The following is a 21,157-nucleotide window of genomic DNA, read 5'->3' on the forward strand; positions in this document are numbered from 1 at the left end:
ATGGGGTGAGCGCGGCGTGCCTGTCACTCACGGCCGAGCCTGGAGTTTTATGTGAGGTGGGAGGAGGAGGCTGGAGAGGGATTGCTGTGGTGTCACCAAATCTGGTAATTTTTTTCTGCAAAATGCTTCCTTAAAGGCACAGCTCCTGGAATTCTGCAATGAGAAAAGGAATTTTGACTTTCGTGTGAAGGAAATTAACCCGTGTGAAAGGAATTAACTCGTGCAGTCGCTTCAGAGACATGGCAATAGGATCCACCCTCCTGCAAAGTCAGCGAGCAAATTAAAAGACCCCAGACTGTATTTGTTCAGTTAGTTTTCAGCCTTACCACTATGAAGCAGATATTCTGATTTGGTGGGGAGGAAGGGGTAAGCAAATGGGCAGAGTGACTCAGGTTTTCTACCTTCTGGAGGTTCGATGAAAACAATTATTGCCAGTGTCTGTGACTGCTGTGGTTTCCACCAGGAAGAACTTCTCCTTGTTTTTTCCTCCTCTGCCTAGCCACCTCTAATTTCTCCTCTGTCTCCAGAGGCTTCCAGGAAAGGCCGGCTGGAATCTGAGAGATGAATTGCCAAGGTTGGGGCTGAAATTCAACCTCTTTTCTCTTGACCACCAAGTAACATCAGCTTGGCAGTAGAGGCCGAGCGCTGTTCGGGTGAGGAACCTGGGAGGGGAGGACCAGGGAGGGCTCGGGGCGGTGATGCCGCTCAGAGCCGTGCCCGGTGGTGGTGCTGAGCTCCCTGGCTGGGTGTTCAGAGCAGGTCCCGGCCTGGCACTGCCAGGCTCCGGTCCAGGCACCCACCACGGTCATCGCCTGCTGCATGGGCTGCGGGTGGGCAGCGCCGCTCGGCGGCAGCAGTTCCGGGACAGTTTGGGGTAGCAGACGGCCAGGGGATTTCACTGTAGCTGGTGTTATTTAAACTGCAGCGGGGATACCAGCTGGCTGCACTGAGGCGGTATTGTTTTTTTCGGCACATCATCAATGCACAGAAAACGTTTGCCTTGCCTTAAACGCCGTGTTCCTATATGCAGTAGCTTTGTGGGGCTGCAGGGCCCTGACCAGCGCTGGGGCCAGCAGCCCCCTCCCCATACCACCTGCGGGGACAGATTGCTGGAGCTTTATAAGACACTCTTAAATAAATAAAGGCAACTCCCAGCTGATGCTAGCCCTTTACTTGCTAATAACACTCGAGTCCCTTTGGCTCCAGAACATCCCGTAAGAGAGGGGATCCTGCACTAGGCAGCCGGCTCTGCCAGGAGCGGTGCAACAGGGCCGGCCTGGTGCAGCCACGGCGTGAGGAGGGGAAGCAGATAAGTCATCTACAGGAGGACTTGGTCATCTGTCTTCCAGATCTGTAAGCTTTCAATGGAAGATCTAATTTTTCAATAAAGATAATTCAATTAGGAGGTTTTAATTAGGGAGCTGAAGCTGATCTCCCCACCCCACCCCTTCCTGTAGCTGTCAGCCTCTGTGCCGGTGCCCCCCGCTCCATCTCCTCACTCCTCTTTCGTTTATTTATTTTTTTTATTCCTAATCATCCTGGTGGAACAAAGCAGGAAAGGGGGAAAGATGATGAAGGGAGAACAGGGATATAAAAAATAAAAAATAAAAAAAAAAAACACAGCATGTTGTGTCATTAAAAAGTGCCTCGTATTACCCGGGAGCTTCTCCATCTGCTTTCGGTGGGCATCCCAGGAGGACTTGGCGATTATGAAGGAATTCTCGGAGGCCATTACTGGGAAGAGGAAAAAAGGCTTGCTGCAGACAGCTTAATGGACTAATTTGTAACTGTGAGAGCAGGAGAAATGAGTTGTTGGCCACGTTTTAATTTGACAGCGAGTGGCAGAACGAATGCGAAATGTGATGAGTGAGCAGGCGCGTTCATTTTCGCGGTGCACTTTGCAAGGGCCTCTTGGCTTTCCCGTGGGGGCTGTCACTATTATTTTTGCCTTCCCCACCCGAGCGAGGACGGTGGGGGCGAAGCAGTGGGGAGGTGCAGGGGGTGAGGACAGGCTGGAGGAGGGGAAGCGTGATCAAGCAAACAAGGCTCAGGAGCCAATTTTATGCCAGCACTAGAAAGACAGGAGAGGACAGGCTAAACAAATTAGCAGTGTGCCTTAACTCTTTGCGGGGTGAGTGGGAGGAAGACACCTTAGGAAGAGCATTTTTTCTGTAGATAGTGACTTTTTATTGTCGTCTGATGGACATACAGCCCCACCTTTTGTGGTCTGCTTGGCGGAGGGTCATGGACGTCTGTCATCCACGGCAAAACTGGGCAGTCTTTTCCAGGAGAAACAGGAGCTCCTAAATAGCCTCAAAAAGGGAATGTACAGAGTTGCCCCTTATCAAAAATCTGGTCCTCACTACAGCCACGCAGAGGCGGTTACTGGCTGAGCCGGCCCTCCTATAGATGCGCCATCCAAGACTTCCCCAATGCTGCCTGGTCCTGCTCGCGCTAATTGGGCCGCGTCGTTAATTCGGGTGCTGTTTGATATGGAGCCAGGCCAGTGTAGAAATCACCACCCCCCCTTTTACATTTAAACCCTGACAGCATTCTCCGGGGGGGGCCAGCAGCCTCCCCCTGCCCGCGGGTGCCTCCGGGCGCATCTCTCGGCCCTTGGTCCGAGGCTGCTGCCCGAGGGCAGGGGCAGCACGCTGCCTTCCCTCGCACGGCAGGGCTCTGCTCCACACTGACGTTTTGTCAGATCGGTTATTTTTTACCGTGTGATGTTCAAAAACCCATGCTTCCCCACCCAGAGGCTATAATAGAGCAGCTTGTATGAGCTGAAAGATAGAGCAGTAAGCGTAGCCCTGTAGATGCTGCCTCTTGCCAGCCAGCGCTCGCCGTAGCTCCCCGTCACACGTGGTATTTTTTCCATTATGTCTTCTTTACTGGAGATCTCGAGAGGTGAGGAAAGTCCAGTTGGCTGCTCTTTTTTCCTGTGGGTTTTCTTCAGTGACCTGTTGTTAAGTTGTATGATTAGAAAGAGAAAAGACTAATTCTGCCAGAAAACACACATGGATTGATATTAGAATAAATTGGTATATATGAGCCGAGATGATTATTTATGGCTCTCTTCCCGGGCTGCCATACCAAGGTGTGATCATGCCATAAATTGCGGGACAGTTTCTTACAAGACAGCAGACCAGATATCACCTCTTGCCTGTGATCGGTTATAGGGACGGTCCCAGGGAGTCTTCTGCATAGGTTTTACAAACCACGTAGAGGGAAAACGCTCTGTTTGCCGGACCATGGGAATAGTCAAGGAGGAAGGCAGAAGGACCATTTCTGTTTTCTGCGAGTGCGTTATCTTTCTCGTCAGTAACATGGGATTGAACTGTCGCGTGAATGGGTGCTGCGCAGTAAGTTGCAGGTGGTGTTCTTTCCAAATGTGAGGTGCTGCTGACAGTGACTAGCACGGAGCTCCCATTTGAGCATAGGCAGCACGTGTAGGCTCTGTCGTCCCCAGCGCGTGGTGGAGCTACCTTCGTACCCCAAACTCTGCCACAGGGGCTCTGGGTGTTGCAAATGGGTGACTGCTGATAGCTGACAGATACTGCTTTGGCCAAGTTAATCAATATACTAAAATATTTTAATGTAAGTGCATGTAGATACAATGTGTATTTGGTGTGCTACTTCCCAAAGGAAGTAGGTATGCATGAACACGCACATGTGCAGCATGAATTCTGGTTTCACTGGTGCTAATTTTGTACTGATGTAACTCTGAAATTTACAGAAGAAGGTGAAGTTGAATTTCACTGTGGTCATAGTGAAATCATTTCTGAAAGTGAGTCTCTAGCAATTCACCCACGACCACATAACTGTGGCTGATCTTTTCATTTTTAATAAAAACACATGATATATTGAAACTCTTCATCTTACATCCTTCTCTTTTCCCCTTTGATATTTCTTACTATGAGAAATATTTGATAAAGCTTTTTCTCTTTTTTTTTTTAGTGGAAAAAATGCAGGTGACTTACACTCCCGCAGTCAGTCTTTCTGTTAACTTTTTTTTTTTTTAAAGGACATCTGCAAATAGTACATATAGCCCTCAAGTAAAGAATGCTTGTCAGCAGGTTCTTTAGTATTGGTTTGTCCTGCAAGATGCAGAAGTTCATCGTCCTCTGATTTGAGCATCTACCTTGAGTGACACTTGAGTGAATCTGACACTGCCTGACTGGCATTACGAGAATGTATATTTATGATTGCAGATGACAGGTACACAACAGCCAACACCCCTTGGTTTTCCAAAGGTTTCTTTAAAGATGGATTAATGTTGTTTGAAAACTTCATGTTATTAACCTTAATGATATGTAGCAGTGGGCGTTTTAAAATGGGGTGGGAGAAGACCTAAGAAGACAGAAGTGTATGCTTGATCGTGGCTGGGAGAGAGCACGACAAAGAGAAGGGAGATGGTTTTCCCAATCAGAACAAAACATTGGCCTCGTGCCTTCTTAACTCATTACGCCTCAGTTCTTGCTTTGGTGTTGTGATAGAGGGTGACGGGCAAAGGACCATTTCAGTGCTTATGTTCGTCTCACCTACTTGCCCATTTCATCTCTATCTCTGAACACCGATCTCCAGAAGAGAAAGCTTTGGGATTTCTCCAAGCTGTCACCCAGCCCCGGGATGTGATCAGTCCAAGGCAGCAAGGAAACTAGATATAATGAAGACAGAGTGTGGATGGCTGTGATTATCAAGAAGACTGAGTGAACGAAATGCATGCTGCCTCCAAGACTTCTGTTCACACCTCAGTCTGTCCCCTTTGAATTTAAAAACGCATCCCTCTGGTTTCAATCCCAAAGGCACAGGCATAAGAATGGAAACCAAAAATCCTAGATAGCAGTGGGCAAGGCTGCTCGTTTAGCCAGGATGTGATCTGGAGTCTGGAGACCCCTCTCTCCGGGCTCTGACGTCCACTGGAAGCAGGCTGGCAAGGCTGGCGAGTGGTGACTGTGGACGCTTCAGGCTGTTTCATCTGCAGCCAGCCTTTCTGCTAATGCTCATGTAGGCTCTTGGGGATCTTGTGCCACAGGTCTGCGGTGCCACAAAGAGCAGAGCCGGCGTCCGGCGCTGTCTGACTGCCTACCTTAATGCAGCTTCCCTGCTCAAGACAGCAAGGCTCCCGCTGCTGCCACTGCCGCTCGCCCCCCCTTTTACCTTCCAGCTCACTGCGTCTGTTCCTGGAGGCCCCGGGAGGCTTTAACAACCACTAGATTGTTAGTGACAGTCAGACACTTTAACACTTAAAGTAGAAGGTTTGATTTAATCGCAAGGCTGTCATTTATTATTTGTCTGCTGTGTTCCGCTGGGGCGCCCGCTGATCAACTGCCTGCTCCCAGGAGGGCATTTTTTTTTTTGTTATGTCTAAATCCTCAATACAAATTGCAGCGCTCCTAGATCTCCCAGCGGGACCCATTACCGCCTGTGGGGCATTAAGGATCATTAATAGTGCTGTCAGCAAGCTAGCCAGTTGGTTAGCTTCTCATAAATAGGAAATTAATCCATCTACTTCATTAATAATGCCGAGTGTAGCTATTTTGTTGCACTTGATGTAAGGGGCCTTGTGTTTGTCTGTAATGCGATAAGACAGGACTCCAAATTAGCATTGAATGTCTGATACAAGAGTGCAGACTCAATTACTTAGTGGAAAGGTTTTTGTTTTGGTTAGGGTTTTTTTGTTGCTTTTTTTTTTCCCAAATGTCTTTAAAGTTCTTGAGCAGCAAGAAAAAACAACAACACTGATTTGCTTCATTATTTGCATTTTGCAAGATCTGTTTCCGTAGCTGGCTTCTGCTTTTGAAGAATAAATTGTTGGGGAGGGAAAGCAGCGAGTGAGAAATGGGGACCGCACCTGGCAGGAAAAGCAAAACGCGTTAATTAGAGACAGGGCTAACTAGCTGTGCTCATCTTGCCTTCTGTGTTGAGGGTCTGGGGGGGCTTGTCGTGCTTTTTCCTTGCATCTACAGTTAAGGAATCATTACAGCGCTGATGGGTGTTAAATTTCACTTTGGAGGAGGAGGAGCAATAATAGTGTAGGTTAAAGGAGAAAATGAGCCATGATAAGAGCCGTCCAGTTTTTATGAGAAAATCATTTGCCTACCCAGCAAACGCGGAGTCCCTGATGGGTGGTATTGGAACCACTCAGAGGATATGAAGAATTCTGAGTACATTTATCTATTACATTTCTAATTAGTTTTACTCAGTAATATCTAGGCACCAGAAACAAAATAGAGAGTTACATGGCAATTATCCATAAAAGTACTTCATCCTGTGCTTCTGTGCTGTTCAGATCTTCCTGTGTTTCCTTCCTTCCTATAACTTTCTCATCAGTGCGTGGGAAAATACAAGTAATTTTTCAGCCTTAATAATTAAAGAAAAGCTTTTCAAGAAAGGAATGGTTTACCTCCTGCCCTCAAAACACTGTGCATTTGCTTTTTTCTGCTTCAGCCTCGTGAGTTTGTTTTCAGCTAAACAAACAAAAAAAAGATCAGCTAGGCTGACAGGCTCTTGCTAGAGCTCCAGTTTGCAGTATGGGGAACCACTCAAATGCTCAGGGTTTTTATCCAAAGCTTTGGGAGACTTTGCTGGCAGCCTCCTTCATGATACTTTAAGAATTTGCTTTTACTGGCTTTCTAGCAGTGTGCTGTTAAGTAGCATGTAGAGGAGAGATTATAAACATATAACCATATCAGGGCCTAGCCTATGTCTGGGGCTCCGAGGCACTGCCACAACATAAATAAAATCATTATAACTAATTACTGTTTGGGCACTGGGGAGGGAGAGCACTTGTATTTATTTTTGTAATGGGAGGCAAATAAATTTCTGAAATATCAAGAGGAGGGAAGAAAGAGCTTCTACAAAGTGATGAGATAAATAGATTTGGAAGCATTCCAGTTCTCAGAAGCCAGTAGCCTGGGATGGATGTTTTCTGTTGACAAACTCTTCAAACCATGTGAGCTGTACCATATTTATTTACATCATTCCTGAAGTAGAAATGCATTTCCCAAATACGATGTGTGTGACCAGAGAAGTACAGCGCAGCAGCAGGAATGATCCCGATACTCAGAGGGGGTGCAGGAAAGGATTTGGGGGATTTCCGTTCTAGGCAGTGGAAGTGCTTGCATTGTTTGTGTTAGATGCATGTTGCACGACAGTGCCATCTGGGAATTGGCCCCAAAGGGCAAAATATACAAAGAGACACGGGAGGCACAGACCCTATCTCCAAAAATCTCACTACGGGCGCCCTCAAACTTTGCAAATATTCATTGTCCGAATTCCAGTGATGGTTCTGAATTTCACAATTGCCCTCCAGGACAAGCAAGAACAAAAGGATAAAACCAAACAGCCTTGAATGTAGAGTTGGGCTGAAGGGGGAGGGAGGGTTCAATGCTGGAAATTCATATATGGGTTGTGCGGATTGGCTCTGTTTTCAGGCAGTTTTGTTTTTAACTGCTGCCTTTTCCTGTTTGGAAATGTTTTGCAGTGTACGGTGAGTAGCAGTCACAGCAAACTGCCTGCCTCATGTCCCCTCACCTGCGTATTATTAGAGACAGTGGTGCCGAGAATCCAGTGGCCGTAAAAAGCCCAGCTGCAGCCAAAATCCTAATGCACTTCCAATTCCCAGTGCATTAAGCTTGGAGGAGTCTGCTGTGTATTATCCCAGGCTCTGTCCAGTTTCTCCAGAGGTTTTCTGGTGCTAAAATCTTTGCAAGCATTTTTGTCAAATGCTTAATGCTTTAAAACTTAACCTCATTATGCTCCGGTCTATTTCTGTAGTGAAGGAGAAGGGAGCATGGGAAGGATCTTTTCCCTGAAAATAAAAAGTCCAGCCAACTTGTTAGATGCTTTGGAGGTTCTTTTATTGTAAACTACAGGAAAGGACTTTGGCAATGTGTTGAAATTGTTAGATTAAAGCTTTCCCCTCCATCACCCCCCATTCTGCCATTAAAGACCAATGCTGCTGTAAACAATTTATGGCTTTCTTAAAGGAAGTCAGATAATCCTGGCTGATTTGTGGCCATTCCTTTATTGCCTTGCCAAACTCTGCTTTGTCATTTCTGGTTGGAGGAGAAAGCACACACAGCCACATATGTTCAAGTTTCTGACCTCATTTTGACTGTTACAAGAGAGTGAGCACATGTGTCTTTGGAAAAAAAAAAATTAAAAAAATTAAAAAAAAATCCTGGAGTAAAAGAAGAATAATTTCCCTGGTAATTATGTTTTGTAAGAAATATGGGGTGTAAAATATACCATTAATGATTTTACAATCACTTGGCCAGTCAGGCAGGAGAGCTGGCTGACCCAACCTAGCAGAGAGCACCGCTCCGCATTAGTGTCAAAATGGATGTTTAGTCGTGTGCAGCCATGGTGAAATTGGAAGTGGAAAGGAGCCAATGCCTCTTTCAGAGCGAGGGGAATAAAAAACCCTCTCTCTTGTTTTACAAATCTCTCCAGGGATGATGAAAATGGCTCTCTTCAGCACCCATCTCCTGCTTAGTTCTAGATCAACACATGTGGTAGGAAAATGTGTTCTGCATAGATATGTCATGGCTTGAGAGAAATTACGAAAATAAAAGGGGCACGTTTCTCCCCTCTGCAGCTCTCCTCCTCCTAGCATTTCGAGTAAGCATGTTCCTGATTAGTGAATATTTATTGTTATAAGCAGAGCTTGTAGTTGTGCGTATAATGACGGTGACCTGGCACATTTCACGATCAGATCTGGTTTGCGGTGCTGGGTGAGCACTGCCCGTGTCTGTTTGGTCTCGTGCGTGGGTACGGCCTCGTTGGAGGTGAACTATTTACGTTTTGGAGCGGCATAGTTGTGTCAACAAAGGATGCAGGAAAAGGCAGAGAGTTAGAAACAAAATATAAATGAAAGACCAAACACCAGAACAGATAGGATTTTATCAGTAAGAAACTCTCATTGGATCAACTTGCTCCTTTTTTCGGGAACCAGCATTCTCTTGTCAGCAGAAGCTGAGTGCCCATCATCAACAAAAGCTTTGTGGTTGACCCTTTTCAGCAAACGTAAATTCTAAGCTGCAGGTATTCACAAAAATTAGAGTTAGAGAACATGTGTTAGGTCACTTTTTCCTTCCTGCTGACAAGATAGTATTTCCTATTTAAATATATTTCCTAGTTCTTGTGCAATTCAGCCTTAAGTGTACCGAATGGCAGCTTCTTCAGCCCCTTAGGAAACTGTTCCAGGGTTTAATTAATAGCCCTCTTGGTCAAAAAGACAACTCTTTTGCATGCAGAGCCTGGTGCTCACTTAAACTAAAGGTCATTTCATGGCTACTATGGCACTCTGAGATAACAGATAACAGAAACTGTGTTTGTACTCATGTTGCATCCTCTTGTGCAGCCAAGGCAGCATAGGGTGGCCTGAGCAGAAATACAAGGGAGCCTAAGCTGTGCCTAAGCTGCACTGTTCTTACTTTCTTCTTGCCTTGCTTCCATCGTCTGTGCACTTCAAATAAACATCTTGCTTTGGTTGTCACTCCACAAAACTGTACTTATAGCCACAGGTTATAGAGAGGGATTTGTGATTGCCCATGGAGTAGATCATCATCTGTGGGGATGGTTCTGCATCGACTGGAAACAATGCAAGCACAGCAGTATTCAGCAGTTGATTTTTAAAGCATAGAGCTTCTTCCTGCAATTGCAAATATTCCATGGGTATTAATAATGGAGTAAATCTCTTATTTCCGATGTGACCTCTGTGAACATTGCCATGAAACAATGATGCAAGTGAGGTGCGGAGATTAATTTTGAAGAAATGTCCTCTGAAATACCCGGTGCAAAAGTTGTGAGCATTCAATATTGCCATGACTGTAGGAGGGTTTGCAAATGCTCAGTTCCTCTGAAAGGTGGACCAGAGAGGTGAAGCATATCCAGAAATTTGGGGACACCAACTTGCTATATTGCTTTGCCTTTTTTTTTTTTTTAATTGGAAACTGCAATTCGATGTGTGTCCAGAGTCACGGCAAGTCTTTGACAAAACCAGACTTTTCACTTCCAAGAATCTCCATTCTCGGAGTTTTCTAAAGAGCAAGAGTATTGGGTCTTTTACTATAATGATGAATTCCTTCAGGAAAAGAAGCTCAGTTCCAAATGTGAAGGGATTTCGAAAAGCTGGTAAAGCTGAGGAAATTCTGGTGTATGTTGTTCAGAAATGGCTGCAAAGGAGAAGACACGTGCTGGTTTTCGTGCCACTGTGCTGCTACATGCTCTTACATTCCAGCTGCATTTTTCTCCTTTTTTCTGTCCAACCCAACAGTGCATGAAGCAGCAGACTAGACTGGAGATAACTCAATTATAAAACATCATTTGACGAACAGTTAAAAACTCTCCTGAATGGAGCATCATCCTTGATTGCAATGGGGTTGAGATGATTATGTTATGAAATGGCATTTGATGCAGAACAAAGTGTTGCCACAGCAGTAAGTTCCAGCATCCAGCTCTAACAATAAGCCATCCCCAGATCCTTCCCGCAGAGGGCCAGGCTCTTTGTTTACAGTCAAAATGAGAATTGTGAGGCTGCAACCCCAGTTGGCTTCAGCGGGAGCTGCGGCACCTCGGCACGGCTGAGTCATGCCTCCAGCACGCCGTGACCCCGCTCCAAAAAGACACTGTCGGAGCAGAGCTGCTCCTTGGACGGAGTCAGCAATTCTCAGCAGCCAGCCAGACGGGGTTATGTCCCTGGGGAAGCAAGGCACGGGGAGGGAGAGTTGTGCTGAGCTCTGCCACACCGCAGCACCCACTGCAAACGCCTCGAGTGGTTTCTGCAAACACACGCCCAGAGGTGGATCCTTCCTCCAACTTCACCATCGAGTGAGGGGTGCAAAAGCCCAGGGTGATACAGGTGTAGTGTTGCCTCCGTGTTTTCTGAAAGTCATTAATACGTGAACTGATCCTTTCAGAGCACCTGTGGCATCTGTAGGTTCTCACTAGTTTACTTATTAATACAGCGCTGGGAAATAAGAGTTGCTATGATGCTCCCTCCAGGTGAGAAGGGCAGCCATGGGAATGGGAGGCTTCAGCCTCGTGGTTTCCTGGGTCCAAGCTCTGTGGTCAGCCCCTAGACATCAACTGCACTCCCGTGAGATGTCTTTCCACTACAGCAAGAGCATTTAAAGGCTTTTTCTTTTTCCCCCTGATTTTGGTTTGAAAATATCGAACAATCCCACACGGCTACTTCTTTATTGACAGTCCGGATTTGTCAAACTTGTGAAATTCACCTGGATGTGAAATGCTGCAATTAGGCTCCACTAGTATGTGGGTTATTAATACGAAACCATCCCTATTTTTAATCCTGTTCCTTCCTACTTTTTCACATCACAGTGGCCCTAATCTTTGAATATTTATCCTGCGCACTCGTGTGGCGGTCAGGTCCCGCTGTGTGGCGTGGGAGCCCCGGTTCCCCTCCAGAGCCAACCCTCTGCAGCCCTGGTCAGAGCAAACCCCATCTGGCTAATTTATGAGCGTCACTAATGGGTCCCCAAGGGACCCCATCAGCAGTCTCATCCAGGACGCGATGGCTGTGACACAAACCTCCAGGGGAGGCAGAGGCGGGTTCTGGAAAGAAGCTGGGGAGGAGTGGGGCAGCGGGAACAGGAAAGCACGGGCTGTCCCTGGGGGCCACAGGAATTAAAATCCCTGCAGCCCCAGTTGTTCTGTCTCTCATGAACTCCGAACAAATGTCCCTGCATCGTCAGGGCAGAAATCCGCACAAATAGATTTGTGGCATGTTTTTCCTCTCCTATGTTTAATGCCTACCCAGTTGATAAATAATTATTAAGCAATGATATAAGAGCTGCACTCTCAGAAAATTCAAGGAAAATGAATTCATCCAGCAAAAAACACCTTTGTGCAATAAAGACTGGAGAAAGTAAAATGAGATTGTGGGCTTTCTTTCCCCAGGCTTGGATATTGCTTTATCAATACAGTTCTGTCAATAAGCTGTGAACAAACGCAGGCCTTGTCAGATTTACTAACTAATCACAGAAAAGTGTTGGCAGGGCTTAAAGGATTGAGTGACCAGACATAGTAACTCATTTTAAGTGTTTCTGCTTGCTGCATTTTTTTTTCTTCTTTTTTTTCCTTTTCCACTCCCTACTTTTGCCCTCATAAGCAGGTAGGGCAGTGAATATCTTTACCTGGCTCCTTCTGTCAGGCAGAAAGGAAAATGTGCAAATTCCACAGATTTTGGTTCCTTGCGTGTCTTCAGCGTAGCACTTGAGGCACAGCCACAGACATACGCAGATGCATAAATAATGCCACTCATTTGGTGCACCCAGATCTTTACAAACAAATACGTGTATTGTGCATGCGTACTGTCTGCATAAGCACGCTGCGTGGTAATTTTTAATTAAAGGTGCTCCACTGGAGTGATTTTCACCATCGGCTTTAGCAGAGCTGTTCATTTGGTCACTTGATAGCAGGTTTTCCTTTAGCTGGGAAGATGAAATGGGAACATTGGAAATGCTTTTTTTCTCTCCATAATTTCTGCCATGAATTCCTCTGTTTTTGCTGTTGCTTCCCTGCTGGCAGTTGCCATCTGTAGCAGTTTTAGTTCTGCCAGGAGGACTGGCAAGCAACTCCCTCCAGTGCCCGCATCAGTGATGCCTGGGTGCCAGCCCGGGCACCTCCGCGCATCCCCCAGCCACACGCCGTGTCGCTTTGTGGACAAAACTGTGCTGCCGGCAGCAGGGATATTCGTCAGCCTGCCCCGGGAGCCCTCATGGAATGGGTGTTTTAAAGGAAAGAGGTGCTTTAAAGCCCAGAGGTCGGGCTGCGTTCTTCCTCCACCCGCTTGCAGGCGCGGGGCATTGCACCGCAGTGCTGCTCACTTGCACAGCGAGCCTTGGCAGCACCTGGCTACAGCTCGAGGGAGGTTCGGGCCTAAAGTTGCAGTGAATTAAGTCAATAGCCCCTGCTAAGAAATCAAAGATCCTATAAGGAGGATCCTGTCTCTAAACGACTGGATTTTAGGTCCAAGGCATTAAGCTTTGCAAGAGCGAGGTAAAGACAGAAAACACACTTCAAATACCACCTGGTTTTGAATAACAAATTGAAGACAGCGTGCTATTGTGAGAGGAGCAGATTCTCCAGTTTTTGATAAATGCAGGAAAAAAAAATCTTTACTACCAATTGAAAATAATTCCATTTGTGTGAAGGTTGTGATGGTTATTAACCTGCTGTTTTGTTGGCATGACTTGAAAGCCGGAGCCGATATTCTTTGTTTAGAGGCAAACTTTAGAGTACTTGCTGCACTGGAACAGATATATTTCTGTACATCTCTATGCACAAGACAGATGTTCGTGTGTAGACTTTGCTCTGTTTAAAGCACCCATTCTGTATTCCTGATGCCAGAGACTCTGCATCATCTGGAAAGAAGTCCAAACAAAGACACCTCGTAACTCAGCGCGGCTCTGGGAGGGTTCTGGCAGCTGGGAGATGCGCCGGGGTTATCGCAGCCACCATAAATATCTCGGGGGCCTGCGAGGAGCTTGGTGCAGTGGCTCGGCGTGCGCAGGGGCAGGCGGGAGCTGTCTCTGGTCGTATTTATGTGAGCTGGGGTAAGCAGGAGGGATATCAAAGGCAGTAGCTTGCCCTGCCTTTCCCCTCGGGTGGCACCAGCAGAGCATCGCTGCTGCGGTGCTGCTCTGGCAGTGGCAGAGCCCAGGGCTGCCCTTGATTTCTCTGCGCGTCACCACATGCACGTCTTCCTTGGTTGGTGCAATGACAGTGAAAATAAAGCAGCCCGTTATTTCTGAAGTTGAAAGAGCAACGTATGCAGAAGGGGTTGGGGTCTCCGGAAAGGCAGGGCTGGGTTTTTGTGGCTGTGGGTGAATTTGGCCCGGGGCCGAGCAGTTGCGGGTCTCACAGGATTCGTGTGCGTCAGGCCTGGATGTGGTCCTCTGCGCTCAGCTAAGCCCCGTGCTGGTGCATGGCCTCCAAAGGAGGCAGCGTGGCCGACCCCATCCCGCCCCCTGCACTTTTCTTCCTTCCAGCACCCCTGAGCCTCAGCTCCAGCCCTGTCTCACGGTCAGGCCTCTCCAGCTTGCCTTCCCGGCAGCCCAGGAGGCCCTGAGCCCAGCTACCTGCCGGCTCCTCCCGGAGCTCGCGGGGCTCGCGTTTCCCCTTGCTCCACGCCTCCTCTGAAGCGCAGCTGAGCAAGCGGCGTTCCCACAAACCTGCATTTGTGCGAGGGCCGTTTCGGTGGCTCGGGCTCCAGTGAAAGTCTCGGAGCCTCTCTCTCCCCCAGCTGTCAAGGAAACTCGAGGAGGCATTCAAATGAGAGACACATGGATGTTTATAATTCACAGTTTTGCCATTGTTGTCACCAGAGATTTGTTCTTCCTGCTTGGTGAGGGGAAAAAAGGAAGGATAAAATTGGTACCATAACATGGCCAGACATAACTTGTTTGAAAGATGGGCCTCCAATTATTTACTTAAGGAAATAGTGGGAGATTTATTAATAACCTCTGGCGACTTAAATAGCTCTAGTGATTTCCATGTGTGACCTGAGGCCTCAGCCTTCCTGGCTGATTAGACACGAAACTCAGCTAAAGAGCTGACCTGCTTGGTTTCAAGTGCTCTGCTGGGTAACTCCCAGATGTGCGGCCGAGGAAAAACAACGTCTGTCAGAGCCATTACGGAGCGCTGCGCTACAACAGATTTAATCTTACCTCTGATTTCAGAGGAAGCGGTGCGGTAGGAGGGCTGAAGCCGTAATGAACTCCTAACACAAAAAACTATTCTCTCCCATGCTTCTGAGAGCGAGCGCAAGTCCTCATCTATCACTGCCTGCGCCAGCCAGTCTCCGCCGCTGTTTGTGGATATGTCACTTGCAAAAAAAAGTGTTTTTTTTTTTATTATTTTTAAATAAAATCCAGAATGCTGTACTTTTCTCTGGCCACTGCAGCATGCGTACCAGTATTTCCTGGGGCTGGTATCCATATTGCCGCTGGATGGTTTTGCCAGATGTTGCCTATATGAGATAGCTGGTGACCCCGAAATATCTCCTAGGCTTTACGTCACCGCAACAGGATCTGCTCCGTCTCTTTGTTTCTGTCTTAATAGAAGTTGCCATCGGTTCGAAACAAAACCTTTCTTAAAAGTCACCAAAGAACCCTCTTCCTGTCTTCCCATTGCCTCTCAATAAATAGGAGAAAAGTGTACTGCCAGGGGATAAGAAACAAAATTTGGAAGTGGGGAACGCCGTCGCTGCCTGGACTTTTCTGGGGTCACCGCACTGATTTCGGATACTTTTGAGCTCAGTGTGGGTAACTTGTCATAGTTAGTCAGCGTGTTGCCGACTGATGGGCATGAGAAGAAATGTTAATGCTGTCACGTAAGGAATTTTCATGGGACTAAAAGACAAAAAGCAAATTAGGGAAAGACAACAGGAGCAGAAAAGGCTAGAATTGCAGTGCATTAGCATAGCCTAGCTCTGATTGAAATTAAGGAGGTGTTTAGTTACCAAATGGCTTCTGGTATCTGACCTGAAAACAACTAAGTCTGATGCTACAAATTGAATAAAATAACACTGAAAATAGTTTAGATCTACTTAAAGAACTTGATGCTTTGCTAGCATTCGTCTTGATGTCTGCATTCCAAATGGCACCAAAGCCATTTTGGTCCTGCTCGTGCCTTCTTTTAATTTCTTAAAGCTCACCACTAATAGAAACTGAAAGAAACAAATGTTTGTGGTGCCTATAGGTGGTAGCTTTAAAAAGGAAAATAGAGGCTTGTGTACTTCAGTGTGATTTATAAAGAAACCTAGAGGCTGAGTGGGGAAGTCAGGGAGTTTGTTTGTTCTGTAAATCTTTGTGATTTTCTGCTAGACATCCAGCCGTGCGTTGTCCAGCAGGCTCTTAGGGACCTGAGGAATTCATGAAATCACACATCCACAAGGGATCATCAGATGGAAAGCTTGAGAGGAGAAAATATTTCTATTTAAACTATTTTTAGTGTCATTTCTGCTGTTGGTAGTGATAGTTTTATTAAGGTTCAAGAGCTTACAGCACACATCTCCAAAGCTTATGACATAGGACCACGGACAAACCAGGCTTTCTGCTGTGAAGCCTCTTATGTTAGAAGAAGGGGTAAAAAAAATCTCGTTAGGTATATATACATATTGTTTTAAAAACATTTTGGAAGTTTTTTGTACAACTCAAGGTAATGAGAAAGGTACAAATGAACATTAAACCGTTGAACTTAAATTATGCAAAACCCAGCATGGACATCTTTCTTTCTTTTTAAATCAGGTTAATATAGATTTATCTTGATCTTGATTTAGATTTAGCCAGACTCATATCAAATTTGATTTGAAACAACCAATGTAAGTTTGCCTGGCATTAGCAAACTTGGTTTTGTATTAAAAAAAAAAAAAAATCCACTGGAAATTTGTGCATAGGCAGGATGTTATGGTGAATTAGGCTAATTAGAGGTCTCTGGCTAACAGTTAACCAAGGATTTTTGTTTGTGATGTTTTCCTTACGTCTTGTGACAAACTTACACAGGTTAATTCCAAATCTGTGTCATGCTCTATAATTGAGCTACCAGGCTAAGGAACTCGATGCAGAACGTGTGCTATTTTGGGGCTCATAGAATAGGAAATTTAAGCTACATCTGGGTGCTTGTGATCTGGGACTCAGTTGCGTCTAGTAAGTAGATTTGCCCCACGTCATCAAATGTCGTGGGTCTCAGAAAACGTTTTGTCTTTCAGGGGAAGGAGGAGGTATCGTTTTTTAAATGAGGTCTTTCTCTCTGCCTTACCACAGCCTTTGGGGGATGAGGGAATGCATTTAGATCACATTTTTAAGCTTCACAGTGCTAGAAATTTATCATTTTCTGTTTCATCGAACACAAAGATTCTCACAGAATTACCCTTAGAGATGGGCTTGAAGAAAAGCACCAACAATCATAAGACTTAAGAATTGCACTGTAAATAAGTCTGAGAAGGAGCTCTGGAGCTCAGAGTTATGTCCCTGTAAGTCTGCGCTCTACTGAGGCAAACTCCTCCCGCGTAAAATGCTGCAATAATTCTACTTTTGCAAGACATTTGGACACGGTGTTGTTTAAATTACTTGAAGGAATATGAGTGAAGTAACTCTGCTGAATATGTTCAGCTGTTTCATCAAAATTTGATTGAAAGAACAAAACAATAGTAGTACAGCTGCATTATACCAATAGGAATAAACAATTTATTCTGTTATGTTTAATATTTTGTTTGGATCTCCTTAAATAGGGGTGGCAAGAAGTGTGAGATACTTTGTTTGTCATTGAAATGATTACTCAGGCTTGTTTCTCATTGAAAATCATGGTAAACTTTTCAAGATGTGAAAAAGCAGCACGTTACCGAATTCCCTGCTTTGCAACAAATTTTAGAGCTTTGTTTGGATTCAAACGGTTCAGAGAGCATAGGAAGTAACTCTGGGGTCAGTCTGTCTAGCACAGAAATCCCTGCTCCAGCAGTGGTCAACAGGAGATGCTCAGGAAAGTCTGTAAGAGGCAGGATTGTGCGGGGCGAGCCTCTCCCCGCTCTTATCCTCCCCGCGTCTGGCAATCAGCAGCTTAGGAACTTCCTGAGCCAGAGGTCGGATCCAGACCATTGTGTTTAATTGCCACTGGTGGACTTATCCCCCGTGAATTTGTCTAATCTTTTTTGAACTCATTTATATTTTTGGCCTCTGCAACATCCTGTGGTAGTGAATTCCACAATTTAATGACATGTCATGTGGAAAAACTGCTTCCTTGTGCTCGCTGTAAAAAGTTTACAGGTTTCATTCAGCAAAACTGATTTCAGTTCAAGCTAAGCATCGAAATGAAGTACTTCTCTGAACTGAGGGCCTGATTCAAAGCTCGCTGAAGTCAGGAGGAAACTCTGCATTATTTTTTTTTGCAGAATTAAAAGTATTTTTAGTCTCCAGACTTGTTTTATGCTAGCAACATATTTTTCTGTCACTCAGGCAAATTATGTGAAAGAATTTGGTCATACCACTCAGAGGATGGATTTGTGGCTCTTGCAGTTAATTCAGTTTGCTGTTATTGATGGTGTTAGTAGTAAAAACCCGCTAATACTCAGCCTAGGAGCAGAGTGATAGCCAACATATGGCGCTACGTGGAGTCCATGAGTTTCCTCAAAATTTCACTGATAGCAAAAAGCATTTGTGCTGGAAGTAGGCTCATGTTCTTTGCAGCAGAGTATGTTTTGCTTTGTATTGACCACCCCAGACAAGCACATTGCATTGGCTCGCTCCCATTCTTGGTGACTTCAAGAGTTCAGTCAACCAAGAATTGGCCCAAGAAGAACTTCGGGGCTGGAGAGGGAGCAGATCTGGAGGCTGTCGTAGAGAAAGGAGTGCACTTCTGTGTCCTCCATGTCATCTTCGAGGAAAAGCCAGGCAGGGGAAGCACAAAGAATAACCAAACTAATGCAGCGACCTGAAGTCAAGGCAGGACCACGGCCTGGTGGGAACGGCCCGAGGCTCCCTGAGATCTCCGCTGGTCCTGCAGGTGTGTTAACGCGGGCACCAAAAGCTAAGCACCAAAATCCATTCCTGAGTTTTCGGTTTGTCTTGATTTCCAGAGCTCCTTATCTGGTATTGACTTAGGTATCTAATGACCCAATTCATCAAGTAGTTTAAGCATGTAGCTAATTTTAATCAAGTGCGTAATCCCACGTTTAGTTGGGCACACGTGGAAGTATCGTGCTGAATGAAAAACTGCGTATAAAGCCCAATTTAAGGCAAACCCCTGCTTGAGTATGTTCCCTTTGTTCTTTGTGAGAAAAAGGAGTATTTTAGTAAGGAGACATTTCCAGGGCAGCCAGCAGAGCCTGAGTGCAGAGCCAGAAAGCAGCAGGTGAGTGCTTCCCCTCCAAGCGCCGTCGGTGCCGCACGGTGGCTGAGCCCCTGCCGAGCTCCTCCTCATCTACTGACCCTCGCCTCCCTGACATCCATTCCCCTCACCTAACAATGACAAATGGAGTTATAATATTGGTTGTTGAACCATAAGCTGTAGATAAATGTGCTTCTGAGAACCACCATTAAGTCCCTAAATGGATTATATATATTTGGTTTAGAAACCTAATATTTAATATTAGTGTACTCTCCAGCGGTTGGCTTTATTTCTCTTGATAATCTATTCCCACTCCATTTCCTTTTAGATTTCTAACCTCATTAAACCTTTCATATCACAGTTATTTTCTGTTCTAAACAAAATTAAAGACACACCATCCCCAGGTTTTAAGAGTCTAATTTTACTCCCGAACTGGAGAAAACACAGAGATAAACATTCTTTTCAGTGATGAATTTTAAAACCGCTTTACGAGTCAGCTGGAATTGCTAACCATATTGAGGATTGTAAAAGTCTGTGAAAGGCAGCATAATAAATGATGCTTGAAATGGCATTTGTTGTATGGGAGTTCAGATGCTTACATGGTATCTTTCCCTTCTTGGTTTTGTGTAAAATGTGAGGATGTATTTCACGTTGTACAGTACCTTAAGAATTTATAACGTTTCATTTCTGGTCTGATTGTCTGCAAAGAATCTCAGTTACCAGCAGGGGTTCCTTAAATTCACATGGCCAGGAGAAAGCGCTATCTGTGTAATACTCTGCTCCCAGTGTGCACATTAAACTGGTTTTTCTTGATCGAGGACACATTTCTTATCATCAGGCACTTCGGCACATTGCTTGTTCTGATATATATATAAGTATTGCACTCAGCCTTACTAGACATGTTAAAATTGTGTTTGACCATTCTTCTTGTTACACAATGCCATGGCCTCTACAGTGGCTGGTTTAAGGAAAAATGCAATATGTGTGGTGTTGAAAAGCAATTTGCAGGCTAGAAGGAGCTTGAAATTATATCCCACATTTGTCCAGATCCATGTATCTTTCCCATGTTTTCCTGTAGGGCCCATGTTATTTCTGCTAATTATCGAGTATCTTTGTCATTAAATCGGGACTACACACTTTGTAGCCTGTCTGCTGCTTCTCCTTCCCCTTCCTGCAGAGCCGTGTGGCTGCGTCACGGTGTCACATCGGTGGTGACATTGCCATCACAGCTGACGGTGACCTCATAAAGGACAGGACCACGACCTGAGCACAGGGCTGGGCTGCGGGCAGGCAGAACGGGCTTCCGCAGGGAGAAAACTTCGTCAGCGACGGCACAGCACCCATTTTGCAGGTTAAGGGAAATCTTTCTGTGAAGTAGCTAAATACAATCCTGCTGCCTTCTTTTAACTGGGAATCTCTGTTGGCGGCCTTATGTATGTGGTGGCTGCAGCAGTAGTTTGCACAGTTTTTGTTACTTCTAATTTCAGGTCCAAGACCTGTAGTTTGAACAAGCTGTGCATCCTAAAAAAACTGAGGTTCCCTTCACCTTGCTGCAGGGGAGATGCTGTTATCTTCCATCCCTCTGCTGCAGGCTTGAGACAGGGGCAGGGAGCCCAGGACACTTCGGTTGCACATCAATAGCCAGAATTACCTCCAGCGGTTCCTGGCTCCCTGTCCTTTGCTCATCTGTTAGTCTATAAGGTGAGAGCTAACGTTTTAGGGATTTAAAATCAAGAGACAGGGGTCTCAGCAATTTGCCGAAGCTCTCACCATGCCACAGGAGCAGGCCCTGTGACAATAGGCATTTGTTTGACAAGGGAAAAATGATAGTGAAAATTGGCTGAGCAGTTTCTGATCACTGAAGTCCCTGCTGATAGCTTTGTGCTACTCTTGTTCAAATTCGCAGTCAGAAACAGCATGGTGCTAATCGCTGAGAAGTTCTGGGAGAAGGCTGGTCAGCAGGGTGCTTACATGAAGAGTGATGTGCTGAAATGATAGGGAAATAGGTCTTTATCCTGACCTTTTTCCTCTCCCTTCCAATTGTGTGGAGCAGTTAACGATGACCAGAAGCTTCCCTGGCAAGCTGTGGCTAGCAGTTTTGCTAATTTACATTTCTTTCCAAGGGTTCAGCATCATTGTCTTTAATAGGATGCTCTTGTTAAGGACTTGGTTGTGGGTGTTTATGACGTCCCCACATTTATGTTCTCCTTCTGTTTTCTTTCACCATACACGAGGACAATGTCCTTGAGTGCACTGTGTTGCAAGAGGATGCATTATTACGGGTCTATTTTAAGCCGGTTTCCAT

The 21,157-nt window shown here is 45.6% G+C and overlaps 1 protein-coding gene and 1 long non-coding RNA gene across 32 annotated transcripts in view; both read left to right on the forward strand.

Annotated features, from left to right (window-relative positions):
* LOC106031224 (uncharacterized) overlaps window positions 1-21,017 on the forward strand; it is a 55,211-nt gene extending 34,194 nt beyond the window's left edge. The window contains exons 2-3 of the long non-coding RNA XR_010825547.1: window positions 137-20,203; window positions 20,759-21,017. This is a non-coding gene — a long non-coding RNA (uncharacterized lncRNA). The remainder of the gene's footprint in view (window positions 1-136; window positions 20,204-20,758) is intronic.
* Window positions 1-21,157, forward strand: part of FBRSL1 (fibrosin like 1) — a 518,463-nt gene that overhangs the window by 378,094 nt on the left and 119,212 nt on the right. The gene's annotated exons all lie outside the window — the stretch shown is intronic.

Source organism: Anser cygnoides, chromosome 17 (genome assembly GCF_040182565.1).
Source record: "Anser cygnoides isolate HZ-2024a breed goose chromosome 17, Taihu_goose_T2T_genome, whole genome shotgun sequence".
In the NCBI taxonomy this organism is placed as follows: domain Eukaryota; kingdom Metazoa; phylum Chordata; class Aves; order Anseriformes; family Anatidae; genus Anser; species Anser cygnoides.